Source organism: Equus przewalskii, chromosome 19 (genome assembly GCF_037783145.1).
Source record: "Equus przewalskii isolate Varuska chromosome 19, EquPr2, whole genome shotgun sequence".
Lineage (NCBI taxonomy): Eukaryota > Metazoa > Chordata > Mammalia > Perissodactyla > Equidae > Equus > Equus przewalskii.
Genome location: NC_091849.1, coordinates 55,050,471 through 55,068,566, shown reverse-complemented (window position 1 = coordinate 55,068,566; position 18,096 = coordinate 55,050,471). Strand labels below are relative to the sequence as shown.

Here is an 18,096-nt window from a genome sequence, read left to right as displayed (position 1 = left end):
GGGAAACTAACCTCGCGCTAAAGATAATTTCTTAGCTTTTACACCTGCTTGTTGTGAAAATGCTATATGTTTATATTGCTTTGATCTGAAGATTGCTAAATAGCATCAAGTCTTTCCTACTGGTAATTAAGTATGTTTGAGGATAAATAATAATTAAACTTTTACTTTTTGTAACAGGGAGACCCAGATACTGAACTTGCTACTAAATTGCTATGAGCAACACTCAGAAATAGAAAATAAAATTTTCCGTTTTTGTTAACTTGTTCTAAGCAGCAGACCTCATTATAGCCTAGGGAATTATTTTTAATAAATTCTTAAAAAGGAAACAGCAATGATGTTGCAGAAAAAGGATTTAGGGCAAGGATACAGTCATAAACAAAATGTCCATTGCAAAAGTCTTTTGTTGCACCTATGGTGACATTAGAACACCAACAATCTGTTTTGAACTGGCCCATAATTTCTGGTGCAATTCAGAAATAATTGCTAATGTGCTTCTTAACTTGCAATTTTCAGAGCCATAAACCTTGAAATTCACTCTGGAAACATTGGGGCTCTTTATTATAAAACTTGAGAAAGGAAATGCCTGATGTCTTTTCTGAATGTTCTTGGTCAAAGATAAACAGCTCGCTGCCTAAGAGGAAGGTATACTTTGGTCCATTACTAAAGAACCATGGGAGGAAAAAAGAAGAAAAAAGAAAAGGCAAATAGAGATGGGTACTTGGCTGCCACTCATCAAATGAATACAACCCAAAATCTATGCTTTTCTGATTCAAATATTTTAATCACCCTTGATTCCTCCTAACAAGAACAATATATAATTGGTTTAAGTCAAATTTAGCCCTGTTATTTGGCTTTATGGAGAGACAAATCATCTCATTCTTTAAGCCAAAACATAATTTATTTATGAAGGAAGATTTTAGATGAACAACTTTATGCCCAAATCCTGGGAAAGATTTTTATTACAGATGATTTCTGAGGTTTCTTTTAAAGAACTCTAACAATATACATTATTGCACATTCTTTTTTCCTACTTAACAAACTTGAAGTCCTTTTTACAAATCTGAAGCAATTTTGGCTCTGATCATGCCATTATATACAAGGCCTGGAAAAATCATACTGATTAAATTGAAAGTAAATTTCTAAGATAAATATTGAAAGTAAAATATTCTGTAAATGACATGACTACTAGTTTCCAATCAAATCAGTTTTTAACTCAAATGGACAGACTTATGCAAACTGTTCCATCATTGGCCTCAATCCCAATTACAAATCCAACACCTCCTTGGGGATTCAAGGCTTGTACTACTCTAGGTTCCTTCAGCTTCTAGGTTGGCTGACGGCTGAGAGTACTAGGAAATGACAAATTTCCAACACACACACACACACACAGACAAACATCCATGTAAAAGCCTCAGGCACACTTCCTGCCTCTCCCGCTATGAGCTTTTCACATTAGAATGAAGAATTTTGGGTTTTCTGGCCAGATATCTTTACTTAGATACAAGACCCCAGAAGGCCAGGGCCTCCCTGATGAGTCTGGCCCTGTCTTGCTACCCCATATCGGCACAGACCTTCCTCAAAATACACTTCCTGACACGCTTGTTTCTAACTGGACACTTACATGCAGAAAGGTTCACAGACATGCCCACTGTCTTGTGAAGATCTGAAGAGAAAGGTCTCCAGCTTTCCATATTTTCTCATTTTGACAGTACAAGATCTTTGAAAATATTTACTGTAGCTTATAAACTATCCTCTTGAAAAACATTTTATCTCTAAATATCACTCTATTTGGGGTCATTTATCTACTTTGCTTCATCAAGGCTGAACAATGTCACTATTTAACAAAGATTACTCAAATTATTCTGTTCCTAAAATTATTTAATAAGGTCCTGTAGTTACATATTATTTCAGATTACAGGTGACTCCTTCGAATTAGTTTATGCCTAGAAAATGTATTACACAGGTTAGTGATTTAAAACTTAGCTTTTGCTATAAACATATGAACATATATGCTAAAGTCGAGTACTGTAACTTTGTATCTTCTTAGGTAATTACAATTGCATTATAGGTTATTGTAGGGGAGGAGGACATTTCCTCTTCCCAAATGGGGGTTCGTCTGGCTGGAGAACGAATTAAATTCACATGAGACAGAATAGCAAGAGAAAATTAAACAAAGCTTTATGAGGAACCATGGCCCGGGGCCTTTCTTCCCGAAGGAAGAAAGGGCACCGAAGAAGTGGGGTGCACAGAGTGGTTATATACCCCCAAACGGGGTGTTTCACATGTGACTGAAACGTCCCTCCCACAATAGTCACAAGATTGCCCTGTCGGCACAGCGCTTGATGGACACAGCAGGTAATGGTCTGCTATCTCGGTGGGCGTAGCAGGAGGCAAGTCTATGTCTGGAGCTGGGTGGTCACAGGTGAGCCCCTCAGCAATCGGTTCCTAGCCTAAGGAAAGATGCTTAATCCTTAAGGAATGCCAAAGTTGGGAGGGGGAGGGAAGTCAGTTACAGGAGGTTACCAGACTAGCACAATAAAATGCAGATTTTAGGTCCTTGCCTTTGGTATTGATTAAGAGTTTTTAGAGAGAAGGTCATCTCCTTTCTTCTTCCTGGTGCAGAGAGGGAGGCAGCTTTTACAGATAGAGATTTACCTTACAAATGTAAATGTGTCCTAAGGAAGGGCAAGTTCCATTCCTCAGAGCCTCCTTCCCTGTCCCAGTTTATCAAAAGCAATCAGCCTCAAATAATCCTGATGCCAAAGAGACATATCTTGGGGTAGCCAATTCCAGGTCCCCACATTATGCACTGATTTCTAAAAAACCTAGCTTACAAAAGATAAGTTTCTTGAAAGTTTTTATGTGATTAAAATAAATTATAAAAACAGATTTTCCATTCCATTGAATTAAAGTTTGAGATGTATTCTACATCAAAATATTTAAATAAATAAATTTTGAGCTATTACTGGATTCAAGAGACCAAAATCCTAAGTTAGTGTATTTGATTCCCATCATAATATGCTGTCCATTAGGCTATAAATGCTTTTTAAAGTTAGCCAATTAGATGAAACAGAGAAAGGGCTAATGAATACTTTTAGGGCCTTAGGATATTTTTTAATTTACCAGGGAAATAAACAGCTGACTTTTGTGGCTGAGTCAGGATAAAAATAAAAGAGAATAGTTACTACTTGCCCCCCATCCGAGTTCTGTATAATTTACCTACACCTGACCCAACTGTAAAAATCATGCTACCTCTGTGAAGGCTTGATGAAAATTAGAGTTTTATTTGGTTTTTATGGTCTAAAAATAATGTGTCCTCATGAGCATACTAAATAGTTTAACCAGAATTTTATGCTGTGTGTTTACAAATACATTATATACGCACGGTGGGATCATGCTTTATTTATTCCTGTATTCCCAACGCCTACCAGGTTTATGATGTCTCAGGTCACTCGATGAGTGTAAACTGAATTGACATTAAATGCACATCAGGAAGTAGGAGGAAGGGAAAGAGTGAGAGAAGAAAAAGAGACCTATATTGGTAAATTATATGCACTCATGCACCAAGTAGTCAAAATAGGCATACAGAAATATATTTTCATGTACAAGAAGTGAAACATGTTCCTAAAGTTTCAAAAAAGCCAAAAAAATATATTTTTTCAAGCATTCACCAGGAAGGCCTGCTTTAGGGAATAAATATAGCCTCATCATGCCCAGGAAGGAAGGTATAATGAGAGGCAGACAGAGCCCAGGGTGCTGATTTACAACTCTCTTCAGTGCTTTCTTTGCTGATTTATTGAGATGCCATGGAAAAGCCTTTGAAAGAAGGCTGTTCCTCTCTTAGGGAATAGTTACTGCTCTGACACTCAGCCAAAGAGCAGAGAAAGCAAAATAAAATATAGAAATTAAGATGATAAAAAGTTTTTTTAAGTAAAATATGTATTTTTCTTCATGTCCCATTAGTTTTTATAAATCATGAATAATCTGGACAACAGCAGTTCACATGGAATTATACTATAAACCTCCACTGCCAAAAATGGCGCCTGTCAGTGTTTGCAGTGTCATTAGGGTCTGACGTTATTATAAATAAATTTTAGGTGACAAAATCCTGCAAAACAGCCATAGTAAAGAGGAGAAGAAAGATGTCAAGGGGTAAAATTGATCTACTTTTTTTGTTGTTGTTAAGAAAAAAATACAGAATTTTTCTCTTTAACAAGTGATCTATGGTTCCCAACATAAAACCTACAAGACTTACATTACCAATAATGAAAAGGAATGTCCAGTGCTAGGCCTGTGTGCAATTCTGGGAAGGGGGGAGCCCTTGTCCCCCTCCCCTCCTGAGGCCGATGCCACTACTAATTAGAACCCCCAGTGGAGAAGCTGCTGCCCCCACCTGCCCCCCCACAGCACAGAGAGAGGCAGAACAGTCACATGCCACCTTCTGAAACAGAACTGCCGAAGGAAAAGACGACTATTAAACCAAAATACAATAAGCAGACATAGAAGATTGAAATTCAGCACGACAAAAACTTTCTAAAAATAAACATGGTTTTCAAATTAAAAATTCAGTAAATGAATTTAAGAAAAGGATGGACTTTTTTTTTTTAATCTCCTGAGCCACTGATTCAGGTCCCAAAAGGACAAATAACTAAAAACAACAATCTTCGGGAAAAAGATAAGGGACTTCAAGTGCAGATCACAAAGGAGGGGTGATTTAGAGGAGGATAAAAGAAACGTGATAATGACACAGATAATAGATAAAATTTCTCTGAGCTGGACAAAAACTCCAGTCCCCTAATTGAAAGGGCTCACCAAATTCCAGAAATGTTTGAAACACATTTAAGCACATCCTGGTACAATTACCAATTTTTTGAATGAATGATTCAAATTTTCAAAAGGAAAGGAAAAAAAAAAATCCTACAATCTCCTAGGCAGAGAGTACACAACATCTTACAACACAAAGTAAACCATGCCCAAATCAGAATAAACACTTCAAGAAAGAGGAAGATGAAAACAGAGGAAACAATAGGGAGGAAGGAAAAAAACCTGTATATAATATAACAATATATTAATAATTAAATTTAAAGACAAATAATAGTAAGTCATTGAAAGTACTATATAATCTCATTAAAATCTAGGAATTAGGTCTCACATGTGCAAGTATATTCTTTTCCAAAATACACTGCATGGTGGTGCTGAGTTTACACTAGATTCATGGACTCATTGTAATACTGGTTTAATCTGATCCTTCATCCAGTGTCGGGAGCTGTACACTCTGACCCATCAGCCTTTGGAGAATCTAACAGCATTGATTCCATGCCAGGATACACTAAGATGTGTGGTCAGTGAAAGAAAGACAAACCTCAGCTTCCCTATACTCTCTGAGACTTACATTAAGTGCATATCTTCCTTGGTCTTAACTTGAAATATCTCTGTTATGCACATTGTTCCACTATTGACCATTTCGAGCATCTGTTGGCTCTAGATATATCTCTCCTTTCTGAAGACAAGGAAAAAAAGAGGAGCAAATAAAAACATTTGGTAACACAAAATAAAAACTGAGCATGTCACAAGAAATAGAAGTATGTGTCTTCTTCATGTCCTCAATTTTTTAAAAAATGTAAATGACTATAAAAAGAGAGGAGATCAAAATGGGCTGATAAGAAAGTCTGAACTGAAAGGTCATCTTGATGAGAGGTAGAACAGCTGGAGGAGATAAAGATTTTAAAGACACAAAACCATAGTCATTGAATTTAAACTGAAGATGAGAATCAAAACTACAGAAAATCTAACCGGAAAAAGGCTTTAGAGTTTTACCTATAACACAGAAAGAATAATTGAGATAAAAATCACAAGAGAAAATAGCAGATATGTAGGAAAGTGATTCACCACTACATATCATTGGAGCTACTAACGAGGGGGAAAGAACAAATGGAACAAAATAGTACAAAAAGTTATAATAGAAGAAAACTTTCCTGAACTTAAAAAAATGCATATGAACCTACACATTAAAAAGAATTCATCATAATTAAAGTAAAAATAATGAAAATAGGCCAATATCTGGACATATCTTGGTAAACTTTTCAATTTTAAGAGTAAATAGTGACTCATACGTACCCAGTGAGGGAAAAAATAGATTTCATGTGAAAAAAGGAAGATCAAGCCCGCTTCATTGTGTAAGACACAACGGAGCCACGTTTACAGAATTTTAAGTGAAAAAAGTTGAACCCAAGAGCTCTATACTTAATCCTGCTGGCATTTATATATGAAGTCAACAGAAATGTATTCTTCAGTCTTAGGGTGGACTCAGAAAATATTCCACCACATTATACCAAAATCAATTCTAATGTATTCAGAAGCAAAATGTACAATAAAATCAAAAAGTACTAGAAGGAAATTTCACTACTATTATTCTGATCTCATGATAAGGAAGACTTTTTAAGCATAAACATAAAGACAGAAAACATAATGAAAGAGGTTGATAGATTTTACTTTCAAAAATTAACTTGTACAAATAAAAGTCAAAAGCCAAAAACAAATAAACTAAAAAGATTAATCCTATGTATAAGACAGCTTAGAGGGCTATTCTCCTTAACGTATCAGGAGATTTCACACAGCAGTGTGAAGAAGAGTAACTCACTTTTAAAAATGGGTGAAAAATACGATCAAGTAAGTCACTAAAAGAAAATTTGAAAATGCATTAAACATGAAAAAATAAAATGATCAATCCCACTTTTAAGCAAAAACATGTGCATTAAGATTAATGGCAATTATTTTTGATTGACAATCTTAACCAGAGTACTGGGAAACAGATACTTTCACATACTATTTCATGCAACGTAGTATGATACAACTTTCCTAGAGAGATTTTGGCAACAGACACCATTATCTTTAGAATATGTGCACACCTTAACAGAGCAATTCCAGTTTCAGAAAATCACCCAGCATTGCTGACAGTGGCCCAGAACGTGAAGACCAGAGAAGACCAACAGTACTTTACTGTTTGAACAGATCACCATGCTTCCAGAAAATGGAATGCCATGCAGCTACTAAAAATGAATATCCAAACCCATGGGGATTTTCAATAAATGTTTAGTAAATTAATGAGTAAATGATAAATTGATTCAGTAAAAACAACAGACTACAGTTTATCATGTTACTAATTTCATTTAAATTGTCATTTAAATTTCAATGTATAGAATATACATTGAAAAAGTAACTGAAAGATCTATGCCAAAATATTTATCATGACTATCTTTGAGTGATGGAGTTACTGGTGATTTTTGTGGTCTTTTCTATACTTTTATGAAATTCCCAGAATTATTACAGTAAGTATGCATTAACTGATGTAATAGAAAAAAGTGCAAAGATTTTATACAAAGTACTGGGCACGGAGTAAGAAATCAATGAATTGTAGCCCTTTAATTAAAAGCAGCTCATCAACTCTAAAGGGGCTGGTGCAGCGGCACAGCGGTTAAGTTCACCTGTTCCACTTTGGCGGCCTGGGGTTCACTGGTTCGGATCCCGGATGTGGACCTATGCATTGCTTGTCAAGCCGTGCTGTGGCAGGCATCCCCCATATAAAGTAGAGGAAGATGGGCACAGATGTTAGCTCAGGGCCAGTCCTCCCCAGAGAAAGAGGAGGATTGGTGGCAGGTGTTAGCTCAGGGCTAATCTTCCTCAAAAAAGTAAATAAATAAATAAGCAGCTCATCAAATCTAAAGACGAAGACAGTTAATATTACCATAAATATTTACTGAGCATCTTCTTGTTATATTAAACGTTCTAATATTATTTCAGAATCGTTTTCTTCTAACATAGAATTATTACATTATACCTGAGAGTTGTTATGCCCAGTATTTGAAACCACCATTCTAGAGTTTTTCAAGAACCTGGATGCCAGCTCATTTATTAGGATATTTCCAGGGCATAGCACAGTACCTCTGGTTCATAACACATAGGGGTGATTAATAAATGTTATTTTAACAGAACTGATCTGCTGAACTAAATTTATCACAGCCATATGATGGCACAGGAATTGATTTTTACATAAATTATCACCTTAAACCAAAAGAGATGAAGCTTTTATTATAAGAACTTTTGAAGCTATCAATCAGAGATTAGGAGAGGACAGAGCGAGGAGAATTTCCCTGCTTTCCATGAGCAGCTGAACACCCTTAAAACTCATGCTTTCCGTGTGCTGGGACCATTTCTTCCCTGTAGAGAAACTATTTATTTTCTAAGGGTAAACCCGCAATTCTATTATTCATGTGGGTTCTTTGGGTTGTAATCCAACTTCCTAGGCAGAACTGGTATAAAAATAATTAGTTTTACAGAGCAAGGAAGATGTAGTGCTAAAATTATATGGTGGCAATAATAGCAATCAGAGTGATCACAAAAGCAAGCATACATCAGACACAACACAAAACATAAAATCAGCCACCACCTTGACAGATTTATCTACACTTTGCAGACAAGACAAATGAAAAGGAAGAGTAAGGAAAAATTATTAGGGGAAACTGAATATCCATCAAGGAAAAATATCTGGAAATAGGTACATGTGGTTAAAATAAGCAGATAATGGTCTCTCAGTACCATGAGAACATCCATTATCTTCCTCATTCATGAGCTCATACCATTACATCAAGACTGATAGAATCTGTGCTCTTGCATCCAAGGTTGAAGTGTGCACATGCTGTACCCTGAGCCTGGAGACACTGCAGGAACCGGGCGAATGTCAGACAGGATGAATGCGTCTGTCAAGAAAGAAATAAAAATCCCAGTTTCTCCCCATCTCTTGAACTTTAAAGCAAGTGGATTTCTTCTCTCATCCAGAATTGAGACATCATTACTGTACATATTGCCTTATCTTGTAGTGTAGATGTTTACAGATAAACACTTACACCAGCATACAACCTCTGACCTGAGCTGATGACACATAACCACAAAATTTTTAAAATTACAATCAAAATGTCAATTTGCATGTGCACATCATACAAAAATTGAGAATATTTGTACTCATTTCTACACTGTAAATTATGAGTTGTGATCCTTTTATGAAAATATAAACTTTATGAAAATCATATTTTAAAATAAATGCAAGATACTTTAAAATAGTTTTATTTTATTTACGATAAGCAAAATAATAAGTGATTTTATTAAGTGTAACTTGTGTTACTCTCCATAACCATATGTCATTTAATTTTTAGATAAAAATTTAATATCACTGTAATATATTTTCCTTTTTTTGTGTACCCTAAATGAGCTGTTTTCCAAATTAGACACTCTTAGCTAACACAAGAAGTTTTCTATTTGTGAGACATTTTTTGCAGTTATAAAAATTGAATCAATCACTAAATGTTAAGAACAGTTGGATTTCAACAATACAATATATAAAAATAAAATAATTATGCATTTGATTAAAAATGGAAAAGAAATACCGTCTTGTAATGAAATTATAGTTGGTTTGTGCTCTTTTCCAAACTTAATTTGCTGTCATCTTACTGTTTTGTGAGTAGCAATAACAATGATAATAATAATAATAATTCAAGTAATTTTGAACAATGTAAGGAGAGATAAAACAGGCAGAGGCCTCAGTAACACAGATAAAGAAAGTCCCAAACAAAATCCACCTACCTCAAAACAAGGAAGATAAAATTGGATGCAGTGCAGTTTGAGAATGTTTTAACCAGTGAAACAATAGAGGAAATAGAAATGAGTGGTATAATTATTGGAAAGATAAACTTTCACTTTAATTGTTTCGGAAGTTCAGGCCAATGCAGCAAAGCTGGAAACTCTTCACTTTTGAAAAAGACAAAATGACCACTATTTTAAGATATTTTGATGTTCCACCTGGATAATACATGAGAATTAGCTGAAAGATTATTGGAACCCACAAAGTTAAATTAAAATTATTAATACAAGTACACAAAATCCAATAGCTTCCGTATATTCTTACTATAAGCAATTAGAAAACAAGATAGAACAAGATCCTACTAACAGAAAGAAATATGAAACTAACAAGAAATCTCCTTCACCTAAAAGAGAAAACTGCAAAACTTTATTGGGAAATATAGATAAGACTTGAATAAATGGACAAACATAATGATGTTCCTAAATGAAAAAGTGAATATTACAAAGATTTCGTCTCCCTAAATTAATGTGTAAACTTAGAACTTAGAGAAGTGATTTGAAGCTTAGCTGAAAGATTAAACAACTCTGAAAAAAAGAGCCAAGAACAATTTGAACACAAAAATAATCAGGGGAAGGGTTAAGTTCCAGATATTAAAATATATTAACAAATTCCAATAAAAATTAAAAGCGAAGTAATGAAACAGCCTAACAGATTCTCACTTTCCTATCGCTTGAGGTGTTCAACTAAGAGATGTAATAGGACGCTGTTGTAAACTATCAAAACCCCAATAAAAAATAAAATAGAGGAAAAAAAAAGAGAGATGTAGTAGGAAGAGTTTAATAAAGAGAATGTCTTCACTGGGCCTTGAGCTGTTCGACTTCATTTCTAAGTCTTCTCAACTCCAATACTCTGTGCCTCTGTGTTAACAACAGTGGAACAGCAGATATCTCTGAAACACACAGTGTTTGTAGTGAGACCTTCATGATTCACATCCAGTCAGAGTAGGGAGACACCTGCTGAGCCTGCCGTCCTGTAACGAGGTGCCCCAACGTAGCACAAAATGCAACCGACGCATCCCCAGAGGGTGCCTCCCTGCTAGGAACAGCAGGAGGTCCCGAAGCCCATCTAGCTCCTCCAAGGCTCCCACTTACAGCCCAGGGGTCCTGACTGCTCATAAACATCTTGGGGAGAGGGTGGGAGTCAGGCCCCTCCAAGTTCAATCCAGTTCCTTGCGGACCGAACATTCTGAGAGTTAAGAAGGAGCCTAGCAAATCCTGCCTGAAGCACGGAATCTGGGCAAAGTCTTCAGCTCGCTCGCGTGGCACGTATAGGCGCTGAGATACTGGCTCGCCTCCCAGTGGCCAATCTCTGAGGGTGGCTTCCCAAGACCCTTCTGTTACAGTTCATCAATCCGTCATCTGACGGGTGTGAGCCGACAGCAATAGGGACGGCAGTGAAAGACAGAGGCTCCATGGAAGCGAGGTCCTTCCACCCTATAAAGCAGGTCCTGAAGGCTGGGCCCAGCACACAGTGGCAGAGGCTGTGTCCCCCGCTATGGAGCCACTGTGGACACTCAGTCAGTGTCCATCAGCAGCACTTGAGGCAAAGGCCCAATGTCACACTCAGAAATGGAGCCCTCTCACCCTACTGGACAGAAGCATGAAATGTTACACCTCTTGTCTTAGCCTTTCGGTTCAACTTCCAGATATATTTGGGGACGCAAGCCATTTCCCAGAGCCCTGGGTCCGGACACCCTCTGGTACCTTCCACCTCAGATTTCCAAAACTTCACTTCCCCTAACTTCCCAGGTGAGCCACACTTCACTCCAGCTCTGGGAACTCCTTTCCCCCAGGAGAGTCAGGGCTTCTCCCTTTATGTGACTGCAAGAGGTCCTCCACCTATCCTCTTAAAGGAGACATGCTCCATGAACCCAGTGGGTTTTCAAGTTCCCAACTTTACTGTGACACAAAGGCAACTCTTGTCACCAAAGAAAATAAAACTAACGCAAATTTAATCTCTGGAAGGATTTCCACTCTCATCTCCTACTAAATCCCACCATAACATACCATGCCAGGGGACCTAGTCACAATTTCAAATTCCTGGAGCCCAACCCAGATCTACTGAATCCAACACACTGCAGACAGAGCCCAGGAATAGGCATCCTTTAACAAGCTCCCACGGAGCACGTAGATATTAAAGTTTGAGAACCAGCAGTCTAGGGTTTAATTGCTTTACCCTTGTCTCTTTCCCATTTCATCAGCCTAAAACAACAGCACATAATTTCAATTATACCTTCTATTTCTGTAGCTTCAGCAAGAACACCTTATCCAACTTGAAAGAAGAGAAAAGAACAGAAAGACAAATAGCAGAAATGATGGCGGTGGTGGTGGAGAGAGCTATTAGAAACAGAAACAGCAAATTACAGACTTTCTCGCTAAAAAGGAAAGTTAGCAACAAGAAGAAAGAGAAACTGTATCTATAAACTGTAGAGTAGAGGCAACCCCTTCACCTCCACAAGCACAGAGAAAACTGCATCTCCTGCTCCTACTTCCATGCACACTCTCTTCATTAATTCATCCATTTAATTAGGTTATGCCACACACAGTTTCACATTCTGCTTTTTCAACAGTGAACAGAACAGACAAAGTCACTCTCGTTATGGAACTCACTTATCTAGTAGGGGAGATAAGCACTAAACAAGCAAACACACAAAATTCAAAAGGTGCAATAACTTCTAAAAGGAAAGGAATGGCTATGATAACAGAGAATAATGGGAAGGTGGCAAGAGCAGGCCTCTGTGAAGAAGCGATATTTAAACAGAGTCGCTGGATTGTAGTAAACTAGGCAGGGAGTGTGGAGGCAGGGGCTCATGGTGTTGGGGAAGCGAGGTGCAGGCAGAGAATAAAGCAAGTGCAAAAGCCCTGAGGTGGAATTGAGCTTAGTCCCTTGGTGTCTGTGAGATGAACAGAGTAGTAGGAGAAAATGTGCAAAGGGGAAGGATGAAGAGAGAGAATCTTGAATAAACATTTAGAGATCAAGTCACGCAAGGCCTTAAGGCCACTGTCAAGCTACTAGGTTTTATTTTATGTACCACTGTAAGTCATTAAAAGGTTTTAAGCCTGGGCCGTTAATCTTTTTCTTTTTTTAAAGATCACTCCAATTGCTATGTGGAAAATGGATGGGAGTAGCCAACCTAAGAAATAAGATGAGCATTCTAGACAAGGGAGGATGGTGGTTTTTATAAAGGTGTTTCCTTGTGTGAGAAGCTGGGAAGGGAGGTTGTACCAACTACTAAATGGAAATAGAGCAGGTTTGAGGGATGGAACTCAGGACTTCAGTCTTGAGCATAGTATATGTGAGGAGCTTGTGAAAAATATGAAAAATGTAGGCAGTGTAATATAAGCAACAGGAGCTCAGGAACTGTGGACTAAGCTTGAGATATGAACTTGGCTCGTTTGCCTAAAAGGCACACTGAAAGCCATGGAAATGCATGAGATTACCAAAGGAGAGTGTGCAGCTAAAGAAAAGGAAAGAAGGCTAAGATGGAGCCTTGGTGACCCCAACATTAGAAGTCTGTGGACAAATGCCACTTCTATCTAACTAGTCCCAAAGAACTTACATCAATGAACAATGCCAAGTGCAGTCAACCAGATGAGAAGATTGAGAGCCCCTATTGTAGGACAAACTGTAAACCCTTCAGTTGCATATCCCATTTTATCAACAGATACATTTACAGCTCCTCATGCATCACAGACCAATAAGCATGGTTCAAGAAGAAGTTACCAGTTATTGATTAATTATCATGCACCAGACGTTATACTAGCTCATTGGCACGCATTAGGAGAAGTCCTTGAGCTTTGCAGAATAATGGCTAACCAGAGTGCAAAGTTAAAAAATGATCTCCTTGGTGCCAGGCAGCAGCACTCCAGCCGAGAGACAATGACAGCAGGGGATGTCAGACTCAAAATCTCTCTGTTTAGCAGGTAGAAGACTGACTCTTCCCATCTTCCACTTTGAACTAAGCAAGATTTCAGGGTTCTCTGGCAGTTCTAGGATAGGAAAGCCTCAAGAAGAAGATGCTAGATTTTGGCTAATAGAACAGAAGGGTACTCACATGAGATATTATCATAAATGTACCCAGGGCTGAAAGAGTAAGTCACATGAGTTAAGTATATGTAATTATGACATTAAATAAGTTATTCGGTAGGGTACAACCTAAAAATAGTCGTTTTTCCCTCCTTACTGTTATTTTCTAATCTGTTCTGTTGTATCTCCCATGTTGGTGGGTTGCAGTGGAGGCAAGCTCCCATTTTACAAACAGTGGGATAAGAGTGTTTCCTATTGGCCGGGGCTAACATGCAGGAGATACAGACAGAGCCATCCCAATAGGATCCTGTCCTTTGAGGACTGCCTGCTGGAGTGAGGCCACAGCATCAGAGAGAAGCTCTATGAGATAGACCGAAACAGGAAGTAGGAGTCATGCCTTCTGGGCTAACAAATCTCTTCACACAAATCTTCTCTGATCAGTCTAGCCGCTCTTACATGAGACCTTTAAGTCTCAAGACAGCTTTGGCCACTTTTTAGCAAGTCATCCCATTTAGAATGTTGGGGATCTTGTCACCTACTATCTTCAGCACCGAGTACCCATCCAGACTCGTAGACAAGAAGATCTTAGTCCATTAAACAAATCTTTTGCTCAGAGAGAGGAAGTGACTTGCCCAAGGCTCAGACTGGCAGAGCAGGATCTGCTCCGAGTCCTGCTGGACCCCTAAGTTGTTTCAATTGCACTGCAGTGATTTGTGTTGAAGAAATCCGGCCAGAAAGAATGTAAGTTAGAACCTATGCACCATATTAATCCGTTAATTACTTCATTTGCATATAACAAATTAAAAGAGTGGCTTTATTTTTGCAACCAAGGCATGGATTAGAACCACTTTTTAAAACTATAGATGCCAAGACCCCAATCCCAGAACTCTGATTCAAAAGTCTGAGACAGAGTTTGTTAATCTAGATCTATTTTTATTTTTAATTTGGAAGCTCCTGAGTTAAACTTTCAGCTTTTATTTAGTATGCTGTTTGAAATTGTCTTAGAGTCTACTGGGGCTATTAGTGAGTAAACCTGTTAAGAAATCTGCAAACCCAGGAATGGAAGCACATAAAGGATATTTGCTTAAAGTAAAATGGAGAAGGAAATCATATTGTTGGAGCAGACATCACTCAGGCACACAAAGAATAAGGAGGGCTCCTCCTATAAACAAATTACAAAACCAGCACAGAGGCAAGTAAAGCAGTAATTACGGACTTCAACTAACCTGACATCTGCCTGAATTCTGTCTGAATTGGATCAAAGTATAGCATAAGTGTATTCCTAATTTACCTTGCTCATAACTTCATCTCTCCAAAAGCAAAGGATTAGCAAATCCTGGTTAGCAGGATTTCTTACTTAAAATGGCATTTGTTAACATCCCCTAATGCTGCTTCTCCTCTCTCTTCACTAAAATACTTATGAAGACATAGGAAAAGGTGAAAGCACATTACCACCAGAAAATTAAGATTGACAGGCAGCTTAAAGCCAACATGTGGAAAGAATCTCCACAAAGCACAGGAAAGATTAAGTCAGTTTGCCCTCAAATGGAAGCCCAAATATGTTTTTTTCTCAACTTGACCTCCAAGTATAAATTTGAGAAGTGGATTCAGTTGTGACTCAAATAGACAAAGAGACTAAAACAGACAGTCCAACAACTTGTCTGTTGAAAAATACAGTCTGGATAGACAGCACCTCTTTCAAAAGGTGAATAAGTAGAAAGCAGCCAACATGAAGCTTATAAAATATTATTTCTTCATAAACTTATTTAAGGTCATAAATTCTTTTTCTGAATACCACTTTATCTGCATCCCACCAGTTTTGCTGTGTACTTTTATTACAGTTCCATTCTAAAAAGTTGGTAACCAGGAGTTATTTGGGAATATGTTTTTCGGTTTCCAAACATATGTATTTTTTTATCCCATTTTCCTTTTATTGTTAATTTCTAAGCAGACTGTTTTAAGATAATGGAAAATACTCCACATGATGTCTATTTTTAGAAGTGCATTGAGACTACTTGTGAGCTAACGTGTGGTCAATGTATGCTTGAAAGAATAGGTTTTATCCTGTGCACATGATTTTTGTGATTTATCTTAGATCAATATTATTGACCTACAGCCAGTCCAGAGATAACATAAAGCAGAAAACTTACAAAATCTTGCATTACTAATAATGAACAGGAAAGTTAGACCATGGGCCAGACAAAGTTGGTCTTCCAGACACCGATTGAGCCTATTTTGGTGATTGTAGGTGGCATAAGAGGACCAATGTTTACGACTTTCTAAGTCCAATGGATGCTCCCAATAACTAAAATCCTCTCCTCCAATACGATTAGATGGGATCCTAAAGGTACAGACCCATATATTATCTTTTCTAGTAGATGTTAATATTTTATATCTGAAAAAACTCAAGATTTTTAAATGATTTCAAGTTATGCTTAGGGAGAAACAGATGTCCTGTCAGCCAGTCCAGACTTTGATGTTGACCCCTTCTGGATGGACAACTGAATGATGAGTTGTCCACATATAGAATAACAACATTAGACAACTGATGAGCTGTGCTTCCTAAAAGCATGAAGAAATGGCTCAAGTTTTGATATGTTTGTAGTGACTGCCATGTCTCACCAGAGAAGACGGGTTTCTGCATTAACCATGCCCGCTGGCAGCACCATCCTGGACTGTTCGTTTGGAAATAAGACACACACTCAGGTTTTTACCTGAGTAGGAGATGTTATGGGTTGAATTGTATCCCCCAAAATTCATATGCTGAAATCCTAATCCCCAGTACCTCAGAATATGCCCTTATTTGGAATAGGCTCACTGCAGATGCAATAAGTTAAGTTGGGATGAGGTCATAGTAGGGTGGGCCCCTAATCTAATATGACTGGGGTTCTTAAAAGAGGACCATGTGAAGAGACAGAGATGTGGGAAGAATGCCGTGTGAAGACAGAGAATTGGAGGTTGCATCTACAAGCCAAGGAACACAAAGATTGCCAGCAAACCCCAAGAAGCCAGAAGAGGAAAGGAAGGATTCCCCTACAGTTTTCATAGGGAATATGGTCTTGCCAATACCTTGATTTAGGACTTCTAGCCTCCAGAGCTGAGACAATAAATTTCTGTTGTTCTTAGCCACCCAGTTTCTGGTACTTTGTTACATCAGCCCTAGAAAATGAATACAGAAATGTCTGCAGATATTTCTTAGTGAATCTAGTGAGGCGTTCATAACAGCATTACAATGTAGGAAAATTCAAAAGAATAATTCTTTAATGAAAAGCAGGATAAAATCTAACTGGAAACACTGAGTGAACATAAGAATAAAACTCAGTGAAAATCTGGAACCTATTGGAATTCATTCCCAAAGCTCAGTCCTAAAAAGTCAATATCTAGAACAATATTTCAGCATTTTAAAATTCCTAAATTAAGGATAGTAGAATGAAAATTTAGCAAACAATTAGTCTTTGTCTCCTGTATGCCTGTCCTAAATGCTCTTAGAAATTCCTAATCATGCATTATACATGTGTTGTGCCCTTATTAAATCTTGAATTATCTGGTGAGACAACATATATGTGTATCTAACCACAGCAGCCTTAAAGAAGGTTAGCCAAGCTTTCCCTTTGGATATCAAGTCAATGATTTATTTTATTCCTCTCAGAAACAAGATTGAGCACGGAATAATTACTAGTGTGGAGGATTTCAGCAATCATTTTTTCAAAGGAAGAAAGTAAAATTTAGCAATAGGAAATGACTATTACAACAAACTGAGCAATAACAATTCTTTTTAGTACTGTATAAAACATGCTCATCATTAACCCTTGTTATAATAACATTTCAATGAATTGAACTCATTTCCTTGGATTACTTGGACTAATCTTTCAAGATTATGGACTGTCCATTATCAGCTCAATGGCTTTTTAAAATGCATAACTACATATGCTCATGATATGTATAAGGACAAAGTTCAAAGGTTATCAGTTTAGTCTTATTTGTGCTCTCTTATCTACTTAAGGGCAGGAAAGAAACTTTACCACTTTCAAATAAAAATTTTTAAATGGCATATTTCATCCTTTACAGTAAACTAATTCATAAAAGCTAAAATTCATTACAATACAAAAATAAGCAAAAATCGCATATAATGTACTTTGTGAAATCAGTTGTGTTCCTGGATTTGGCACGCCACAAGAGCTCTGCTAAAGAACACATATTTGGTCCTGTTGTTTCTAAAAGCAAATGATAAATATGTTTAAGAAAAACCAAATTAATTTTTTATCAGAAAACAGTACATCTGTATAAATTATTTTTAAAAGAATTAAGTTTTCACTTAAATGGTCATTGTTACAACGACAAATGAAAATTATTGTCATATTTTAAGGTTTCAGTGA

The 18,096-nt window shown here is 37.3% G+C and overlaps 1 long non-coding RNA gene across 1 annotated transcript in view; it reads right to left on the bottom strand.

Moving 5' to 3' along the window:
- LOC139077527 (uncharacterized) overlaps positions 1 to 18,096 on the bottom strand; it is a 218,821-nt gene that overhangs the window by 148,773 nt on the left and 51,952 nt on the right. The window lies entirely within an intron of this gene.